At 42.3% G+C, this 11,041-nt stretch overlaps 1 protein-coding gene across 1 annotated transcript in view; it reads right to left on the reverse strand.

Annotated features, from left to right (window-relative positions):
- SNCB (synuclein beta) overlaps positions 1-11,041 on the reverse strand; it is a 216,917-nt gene that overhangs the window by 201,533 nt on the left and 4,343 nt on the right. Inside the window, exon 2 of the mRNA XM_063927921.1 lies at positions 4,473-4,756. The gene's annotated coding sequence lies outside the window, so the exon portion shown is untranslated. The remainder of the gene's footprint in view (positions 1-4,472; positions 4,757-11,041) is intronic.

Here is an 11,041-nt window from a genome sequence, read left to right on the forward strand (position 1 = left end):
TGGCACCTTGGGATCTCAACGTGGTGTTGAGTTTCTTAAAATCACATTGGTTTGAGCCACTTAAAACCGTGGATCTAAAATATCTCACGTGGAAAGTGGTCATGTTATTGGCCTTGGCTTCAGCCAGGCGTGTGTCAGAATTGGCAGCTTTGTCATGTAAAAGCCCTTATCTGATTTTCCATATGGATAGGGCAGAATTGAGGACTCGCCCTAAGTTTCTCCCTAAGGTGGTATCAGCTTTTCACTTGAACCAACCTATTGTGGTGCCTGCGGCTACTAGGGACTTGGAGGATTCCAAGTTGCTGGACGTAGTCAGGGCCTTGAAAATTTATGTTTCCAGGACGGCTAGAGTCAGGAAAACTGACTCGCTATTTATCCTGTATGCACCCAACAAGCTGAGTGCTCCTGCTTCTAAGCAGACTATTGCTCGCAGGATTTGTAGCACAATTCAGCTGGCGCATTCTGCGGCTGGACTGCCGCATCCTAAATCAGTAAAAGCCCATTCCACAAGGAAGGTGGGCTCATCTTGGGCGGCTGCCCGAGGGGTCTCGGCTTTACAACTTTGCCGAGCTGCTACTTGGTCAGGGGCAAACACGTTTGCAAAATTCTACAAATTTGATACCCTGGCTGAGGAGGACCTTGAGTTCTCTCATTCGGTGCTGCAGAGTCATCCGCACTCTCCCGCCCGTTTGGGAGCTTTGGTATAATCCCCATGGTCCTTTCGGAGTTCCCAGCATCCACTAGGACGTCAGAGAAAATAAGATTTTACTCACCGGTAAATCTATTTCTCGTAGTCCGTAGTGGATGCTGGGCGCCCGTCCCAAGTGCGGATTGTCTGCAATACTTGTACATAGTTATTGTTAACTAAGGGTTATTGTTGAGCCATCTGTTGAGAGGCTCAGTTGTTTTCATACTGTAAAACTGGGTATGGTATCACGAGTTATACGGTGTGATTGGTGTGGCTGGTAGGAGTCTTACCCGGGATTCAAAATCCTTCCTTATTATGTCAGCTCGTCCGGGCACAGTGTCCTAACTGAGGCTTGGAGGAGGGTCATAGTGGGAGGAGCCAGTGCACACCAGGTGACCTAAAAGCTTTCTTTAGTTGTGCCCAGTCTCCTGCAGAGCCGCTATTCCCCATGGTCCTTTCGGAGTTCCCAGCATCCACTACGGACTACGAGAAATAGATTTACCGGTGAGAAAAATCTTATTATTATTATTATTATTATTATTATTATTATTATTATTATTATTATTATGTCCATACAACTGTAGCCTTTTATTACAATGTGAACAAACCAATATACAAAATTACATTAACAAATGATTGCCTTAATAAAGAGCAAATAATAAACCAACATAACAATCACATATAAACACCCAACCGTGCGAATTTGACACACAAGTAATAGATGGTTAAATTGTAAACATCAAAACATTTTCACATTGAAAGTATTGTAATATGATTTACTAAAGCTAGGTCCACACCATACAATCCATGGCCCGATCACCCGATATCAGGCTGACAACTGTACAGGTGTATACAGGAGCGGTAGCCGTTAAACGGCTAACTCTCCTGCAACAGCCGGGATCTGGAGGTCCTATCTTGTACGCTGTTTAATAATTGTCAGCATGACTTCTCAACACCATAGAAGCCCATAAACCCGGAGCTAATTCTAGCACAGTGTGTACGGAGCTCGCAGGCGGCTCTCAGGGGTCAAGCTGGGGACACAGTGCTCGGCTGATCAGAAGCGTTTACCCAATCAACAGAGTGATTAAAAAGGTGAGTACCGCTCGGGCCCTCCCTCCGGGCACCGCCACGCACTCTCAGTTCCTGCCTGTTTCTGCACTGTTACGCATCCCGCAGGTATGCTTATCTTATGAGTAGCGTATATAATTTTTATGGATATTTCAGTTGTTATGCTCCCACTGTAGCATAGAACGGCTCTGTTGTCCCTTTTCTCTCCCTTTTTCTTTGTTCCCTCCCCCCCTCCCCCCCTTCTCACTACCCACTGATACTCCCATTTTCTCCATATATATGCTCCCCATTTGGGGAGAAATTTTTGCTTATCTGTTTAACTGTATACAAAATAATTGGAAAACTGACGCCATGAAGACTGTTATTCATATTTTATTATGGCACTGTTTTTGTATCATGTATTGTGGATCCTTCAGTCTTTCTTGGTGTAAATAAAAAAAATTGTTTAAAAAAAAAAGGTGAGTACCCAGCTTACACCCAAACTGAAACTACCAACATAAAATATTTTTGTAACGTGGAGTCATACAATTATATCATTGTAGCAGAATTACAGAACCTGAATCCCACCGTGGTAATGGTGCAGCATGGCAATGGTACATGTGCAATATGCCGATAACCGCTTCTAACGTCTGCACGAACAATTGCGTATGACTCAGAATTAGGCCCATAATGTTTTCCATGTTTGTATGTTTTACCACTGGAGCAAATGTTTCACAATCACAATAGTTTATTTATGGCAGGGGCTACGCTTATTTTATGGCACTGTAAATAGTGCCCACATCATGAAATAATTATACGTTATATGTTTAGTCTAAACTAAATGGAATTGGCCCCATTAACAATTAGTATTAAATCGGGAAGTGGTGCTTTGTAAAGGGGGGGTACTCACCGAGCGATATTCTAAGCAATCTGACTAGATTGCTAAGAATTTGAGCATTATCGCTCCGTGTGTACCCCCTACAGTGATAGCGATGCACAGCCCTGCGCATCGCTATCGCTGCTGCTCGATTGGCCTGCATGCAGGCCAATCTAGCGGGTCGCTCACTTCACCCGCTGGGTGAAGTGAGCACCCCTCCCCCCACACCCTCAGCACAGATCGCGCTGTGCTGAGCGGCGGGAGAGATGTGTGCTGAGCGGTTCGCTCAGCACACATCTCTCCTGCATCAGCCCGTCTATATGGGCCTTAAAAATTTGGTTTTTGATGGTTTGGCCTTTAGTAAATAATACAGTATTCAAGTCACTAGAAAAAAAGAAAATACACAACAGCATTTTTTCATAATTACCTTATGTTTACTTGCCCCACAGTATTGTACCCTAGTTTATACCTACATTTTTAGGACAGTGGGACCTGATAATGGTCAAAAAGCTAATAATGCAATTTGTTAAGATGCTGTAACAACTAGTAACCAATCCACATAGTATGTTTGGGGAGAGAAAGTATGTCAGTCATAATTTGCTTGCTTAGTTAAATAAATACCTCCCTCCTAACTTAGCATCTACTGAGATACACAGTCAAGTCACGTTATTATGACCACCAGCTAATATCCAGAGTAACCACTGTGTGCAGCACAGACAGCAGCTACAGTATATGTTCATTGAACTGTCATTTTAAACACACGTTTGGTAGCCTCCAGGTTAATTTTGACGGTGAGCTGCTCCACTGTAGAGTGTTGGACGTCCCTCACTCATCTTTATACAGTAGCCGACGTTCACCTTCCACATCAGTTGCTAATGGTGCTCTGCAGTTTACACGTTGGTTATTCATACACAGTGGTGCCATTTGTCCAGTCACGATACACCTTCACAAACTGCGCTGTTTCTAATATACTGCCACCTTGGCTTGAAAGCCAACAATCATCCTTTTTGCAACTCGGATAAATCGCACCTTTTACCCATGACAGCAATGAGTGATATGTGTGCACATGGCCTTATATTCCCCCCCAAGACAGCGCATGACATGTGATGTACTTCATGGGCTACACACTGCCGACGTGAAACGTGCAAAATGGGCTACACACTGCCGACGTGTAATGTGACTCAACTGTATATGTATGTATGTATATATATATATATATATATATATATATATATATATATATATATATATATATATATATATATATATATATATATATATATATACATATACACACACACACACACCGAATAAGGGGTCAAGCGACCAACGGTGTTCTATTTCTGAGTGCACCAATTTTATCAACACACTAAAAGATATATATGCTTAAATAGGAACATTTTATATGGACAGAACACTATAAAAACAGCAAGATTAAAAATAAATTAAAAATAAATATAAATTTAAAAGCCAATATATAGGATAGGGGAATGCAGTTTAAAGTGCAATATATAGCTCCAATTAAGTAAATCAAGGTAAAGCTTAGGAATCTTAACTAGTTTAGCAGGAGGTCACTGGGGAGAGGTCCAACGCGTTTTGTCCTTTAGACTTCTTCATGGGGTAGTGACATGCTGGGATAGGGCTCCTATAAATACCCCCATAATTAAGTAATTACTCATGACCTCACATCCTGTTTGGGCGGGCATGTTAGTGAAAAGTATTGAATTCTATATCAAAACACATTTACATTTATGGAGAACAGTGGTAAAATAAAGTTATCTAACTGGTAGTGGTTTTAACCAAGTAAAAGCGATCAGAAGCAAAGTTTTTAACAGGGTGCAGTATTTCCGCCACACTTACGGTATGCAGAGAGTTCTTGTGCGCATGACGCAGTCCGTGACCTTTTTCTCAGTGTCCATACTGTTCGATGCTGTTTTGGCTCACTTCCGGCGTTGACAGAGCTTTCAGACAATCCTCCTATTTTCCAGACTTCTTCCCGGAAGTCCGTGCTGTCATGTGTTCCCGGCCGGAGTCGGAAGTAGTGTATTGGGACGCATTTTGGACGGCATCACGTGGTCTATAGTACATCGCTTTGTTAGGTTGTCATGGTGACCGTGCTGCAGCGTGTCATGGTTATTGTGATTCTTTCCAAGCGTTGGTGAAATACATAGGTGGGGTAAACAAAAACAGGTTTAAGAAAAAACAAAGTAAAGGACTTTTCATTTGGTTATGATTCATTTATCAGATCGTCGATGTTCTATCTGGCTATATATTTAATATATATATTTATAGTTATAGTTATTTCCAGATATTTAGTAATTTACTCAGATAAGATCCAGACGCAGGCAAACACAATTATGACATGATTGCCATAGTACAGAGGCAATTAATAAAGGAAAACCAAGTAAAATATATATTAGAGTAGTGTATTGTGTCTCTATATTTAAAGTGGCAGTGCTTTATACAGATGTGTCCTGATATATCGTTGCTGCGTACCGCATAGCGGGCGCTATGCAACTCGCGCCAGCTCCTTGCGCTATAACTCCCGTTATAAGTTGCGTTGTAAATGTGACGTCACGTTATAATTGTAACGTACATTCTACTTTCTGTCCACCAGATGTCGCTTTTCCTAAACACTATAGCGAATGCCTCAAATAGCCAACGGACCCTTCGTAGTGCTACCTGCTGATTGGCTGACGGGTTCGAATCCTAGCGGGACCAGAATTATTTTTTTGTGTGGATTCTTAATGTCATTTTTAATGGAATGGGAAAAGTCAGGAAAAAAAATGCTTGGGGTCCCCCCTCCTAAGCATAACCAGCCTCGGGCTCTTCGAGCCGGTCCTGGTTCTAAAAATCCGGGGGGAAAACGGACAGGGGATCCCCCGTATTTTTAAAACCAGCACCGGGCTCTGCGCCTGGTGCTGGTGCAAGAAATACGGGGGACAAAAAGAGTAGGGGTCCCCCGTATTTTTTACACCAGCATCGGGCTCCACTAGCTGGACAGATAATGCCACAGCCGGGGGTCACTTTTATACAGTGCCCTGCGGCCGTGGCATTAAATATCCAACTAGTCACCCCTGGCCGGGGTACCCTGGGGGAGTGGGGACCCCATCAATCAAGGGGTCCCCCCCCCCAGCCACCCAAGGGCCAGGGGTGAAGCCCGAGGCTGTCCCCCCCATCCAAGGGCTGCGGATGGGAGGCTGATAGCCTTGAGAAAATGTAAAGAATATTGTTTTTTCCAGTAGTACTACAAGTCCCAGCAAGCCTCCCCCGCAAGCTGGTACTTGGAGAACCACAAGTACCAGCAAGCGGGAGAAAAACGGGCCCGCTGGTACCTGTAGTTCTACTGGAAAAAAAATACCCAAAATAAAAACAGGAGACACACACCTTGAGAGTAAAACTTTATTTCACACCTGCCGACACACACATACTTACCTATGTTGACCCGCCGACTGCCACGTCTCCTGATCCGACGATCTAGCGCTATATCTAGGTGCAGGGTGTGGCACCCCAAAACACCAGCATAAGCCAGAAAGCCCAGCGTAGCATACCAGTGAAAAAACTATAGTGTTAATAAATTAGTATTTAGGAAGCCGAAAGTGAGAAAGTGATACTAAAATGAAAGTGAATTATATCACTAAGCTAATTGAAAGTGATACAAAAATGAAATGCAATTAAAATAGAGAAATAGTGTTAAAAAATTAATAAGTGAAAAGTGTTAATAGAATGTAAAGGTATGCCACACTAAGGCCATCCAGCTCAGCCAGTCCAGAGGCACCACACCTCACACCTCCATTACCCCAATATGGGTCTAAGATTAACCAGCAAGGAGCCAAGGAGAGGTTCCTGAATTAGGAGGAGGTGCAGGCCCTGACATGCCACATGGAGCATTATGGGGTTGCTCCAAGGTAGGTAACTCTTAGCTTAGACATATTGTAGTAAGGAGCCATTATCATGTGGCTCCTTGCTGGTTAATCTTAGACCCAGATTGGGGTAATGGAGGTGTGAGGTGTGGTGCCTCTGGACTGGCTGAGCTAGATGGCCTTAGTGTGGCATACCTTTACATTCTATTAACACTTTTCACTTATTAATTTTTTTAACACTTTCTCTATTTTAATTGCATTTCATTTTTGTATCACTATAGTTTTTTCACTGGTATGCTACGCTGGGCTTTCTGGCTTATGCTGGTGTTTTGGGGTGCCACACCCTGCACCTAGATATAGCGCTAGGGACCCCAAATATACAGGGACGCCTTGATGCGGCTTTGGGGCTTATTCACACATTTGCGCAAAAATGTGTAACGAAGATCTCTGAATTCTATTATCATGTAGAATTTATATCTGGTTACGGTTATCATTCAGGGTGCTGGGGGAAACAAATGCCTTTTTTTCTTGCTTAGAAATACCCCTCCCTTTCGAGCACCTGAATGATATCACTAAGCTAATTGAGCATCTACCAATATATATATATGTTTGTTGTGAGAGGCAGAGAGGTTCCTGCATTAGGAGGAGGTGCAGGCCCTGACATGCCACATGGAGCATTATGGAGTTGCTCCAAGGTAGGTAGCTCTTAGCTTAGACATATTGTAGTAAGGAGCCATTATCATGTGGCTCCTTGCTGGTTAATCTTAGACCCAGATTGGGGTAATGGAGGTGTGAGGTGTGGTGCCTCTGGACTGGCTGAGCTGGATGGCCTTAGTGTGGCATACCTTTACATTCTATTAACACTTTTCACTTATTAATTTTTTAACACTATTTCTCTATTTTAATTGCATTTCATTTTTGTATCACTTTCTCTATAGCTTCGGCTTCCTAAATACTAATTTATTAACACTATAGTTTTTTCACTGGTATGCTACGCTGGGCTTTCTGGCTTATGCTGGTGTTTTGGGGTGCCACACCCTGCACCTAGATATAGCGCTAGGGACCCCAAATATACAGAGACGCCTTGATGCGGCTTTGGGGCTTATTCACACATTTGCGCAAAAATGTGTAACGAAGATCTCTGAATTCTATTATCATGTGGAATTTATATCTGGTTATGGTTATCATTCAGGGTGCTGGGGGAAACAAATGCCTTTTTTTCTTGCTTAGAAATACCCCTCCCTTTCGAGCACCTGAATTATATCACTAAGCTAATTGAGCATCTACCAATATATATACATTGTCTAATGTACCTGCAGCAATATTATCACTGGATGCTGAAAAAGCCTTCAACATGGTGCACTGGGACCACCTATTTGACACAATGGACCGATTTGGCATTCCTTCCCGTTTTATTAGCTATTTACGTATTCTATGTAAGAACTCTGGCTCCCAAATACTGTGTAGCGGTTTCTTGTCGTTACCTTTCTTTATTAAAAGGGGAACTATTTATTTATTTATTTATTTATTTATTAGCAGTTTCTTATATAGCGCAGCATATTCCGTTGCGCTTTACAATTAGAACAACAGTTATAGAACAAAACAGGGCAAAGACAGACATAGCGGTAGGAAGGCCCTGCTCGCAAGCTTACAATCTATAGGGAAATAGGTATTGATACACAAGGATAGATGCAACCTGTTACATAATGTTTCCCCAGATTGCTAGGTTCTTAGTGGGTTGTATGATATGATCACCCAGCAATGTTGGAATACAAAATGTGAGGTTATGGGGACTGTGCAGAGGGAATGTAACTGGATAGGGAAGCATTGAAGGTTATGTGTGTGGGTCAGGAATTTGGTAGGCTTGTCGGTTTTCAGGGAACGTTTAAAGGTTTGGAGACTAGTGGAGAGTCTTATTGTGCGTGGGAGGGCATTCCACAGAGTGGGTGAAGCCCGGGTAAAGTCCTGTAATTTTGAGTGGGAACAGGTAATACATCTGGATGAGAGACGCAGATCTTGTGCAGAGCGGAGGGGTCTGGTAGGGAGATATTTTGAGATGAGTGAGGAGATGTATGAACTAGACAAGGCTGCCCTCTTTCGCCCCTTTTATTTGCATTAGCACTAGAACCACTGGCTATTTCTATTAGGCAGTCCTCGGTATACCATGGGATTCAGGTAGGAGAGATAGATTTAAGTTTGTCATCATTTGCAGATGACATGTTGCTATCCATGTCCCACCCTCAAACTACATTACCAGCAGTATTTGAACTGATCTCCAGATTTAACAAATTTTCGGGGTACAAAATCAATATAAATAAGTCCAAACTGCTTTGTTACATATACCTAAATCTAAGATCCCAGACACAATATACACACATTTACTTTTTCATGATATGTACCAAGCATGATGGGCAATTAATAAGAAATTATCTAGAAGCCCTCAGCATTCCCACCTGATATCTTTTTGGGGAAACCCCCTTTTCAAGCCTGAATTAGATGACGCAGTTTTTTTATCGCATGACACTGAACTATATAAGAAAGATTGCAGATATTTTTGAGCCTGGTAACATACTCTCCTTTGCAACCTTACAGGAACGTTTTGGGTTACATATCTCCTGTTTTTCTGCTTATTTACAGATTAAGCATTATATAGCTTCACTACCTCCAGTGGTAAATAATATGGCTATACCTGACCCGCTTTTACCCTTATTAAATTTGTTGAAAACACGCCCCTACAGAACATGATACCTGTACGAAGAGGATGTGACAAACTCCAGAGCCAGATCACGTTGTCATGGAAACAGTTTATTCCTAGCATCGATATGGAGGATATATTTCGTCATTATGACAAAACATTGAAAAATTTTCAAGCATCCTCATTAGAGGAGGTGCATATTAAAACAATTTATAAAGCATATATATCTCAAGCTCAGAGACAACATTTTGTTACAGAGGAAACTGGGCAATGCCTGAAATGTTTTCATTCCTCAGCAACCTTTTATCACAATTTCTGGGACTGTGAAAATATAAAACGGTTCTGGAACAAAATAATACAATATATTAATGTCAAATTTGCTGTTGGAGCGATATTGAATCCAAGGACCCTTCTCCTGGCTGACTTTACTGTATGGAACTTAAATATTATACATACACATTTGTGCCCTTTTTTTATCATTATTGGTAACCATTGCAAAGAAAGTTATCCTCAAAAAGTGGATATCTAAACACTCACCGACCCTATCCGCAGTACACCAGCTGCTCCTTAAGATTCTATATATAGATTGTTACTCTACTCTGCCTGATATAGGAAAAGGTGTGGTTAAGTTTTATTTAAAAAAATGGAACCCTTACGTAGTTACATTACCATTGGCCACACAAACCCAGATCTTTGCGCAATTTGAGACTACGGAATGGTATTTGCACAAAGAACTTCTTGAAGACTCTTCAAGGACAAATTGATCTTTAATGGTGTGAATTCTCATGACATGGCGGGAATTGTATTTTATGATGTAATATACTATACTTTACTTCTTTGCTTAATACCTGATATTGATTTAGTATACAACACTCATCCATGCTTTTTTAAGTGTGACATTAATGTATTGATACTTATGCATATTTGATTACCCCCCCTTATTTCCTCCCCTCCCTCTTCTCTCTCCTTTCTTTTATTCTTCTATTGTTGATTTTCTATGTTTGTACACAAGCTTTTGAGGACATTGGGGGTCATTCAGACCCTTTCATACGCTGCAGTTTTTTGCATCCATGCGAACGGGTCTGTACTGTGCATGTGCACGGGTCGCAATGTGCAGGCGCATTACTGGCTGGCGACGGGGGTCGCTGGACAGCGACGGTATGTACGAGGAAAGGGATTGCAGCGGCAGCCGCAAGAAGAGTGACAGGAAGAAGGCGTTTGTGAGAGGCAACTCACCATTTCCAGGGAGTGTCTGGGAAAACGCAGGCGTGGGCAGCCATTTGGGAGGCGGATCTCTGACTACACCAACAGTCCGGATCATCGCAGCGGGTAAGTAAGTCCTGGGCTGTGCAGAAACTGCACAAACTTTTGTTTGTGCATCTCTCTGCACATGCGATTGCACCCCTGCACTGCGATTACCCCCTCCCATGTAGGTGGTGATTACTTGGTCGCAGCAGTGCAAAATACAGCCTGCGTGCGACCAGGTCTGAATTAGGCCCTTTATTGGCAAACTCAGATTGCAATTAGCTATATGTTTGAGATCAGCAATTTGCTGGTTTAGTCCTGTACTTGAATATTGGTTTTGAAGTTAAAACTTTTGGCTGCATGTGTACTGTTAATTTGTGCTATTTTTGTACCTTTCTGCATATAGGCCCTCATTCCGATTAGTCGCAAACTGTGCATGCGCAATGTTAGCAGTGCGCCTGCGCCAAGTAAATTAGCACAAAAGTTAGGTATTTTACTCACAGCATAACAAGGATTTTTCATCGTTCTGGTGATCTTACTGTGATTGACAGGAAGTGGGTGTTTCTGGGCGGAAACTGGCCGTTTTCTGGGAGTGTGCGAAAAAACGCTGGCGTTTCTGGGAAAAA

The sequence above is a fragment of the Pseudophryne corroboree genome, chromosome 6 (genome assembly GCF_028390025.1).
Source record: "Pseudophryne corroboree isolate aPseCor3 chromosome 6, aPseCor3.hap2, whole genome shotgun sequence".
Lineage (NCBI taxonomy): Eukaryota > Metazoa > Chordata > Amphibia > Anura > Myobatrachidae > Pseudophryne > Pseudophryne corroboree.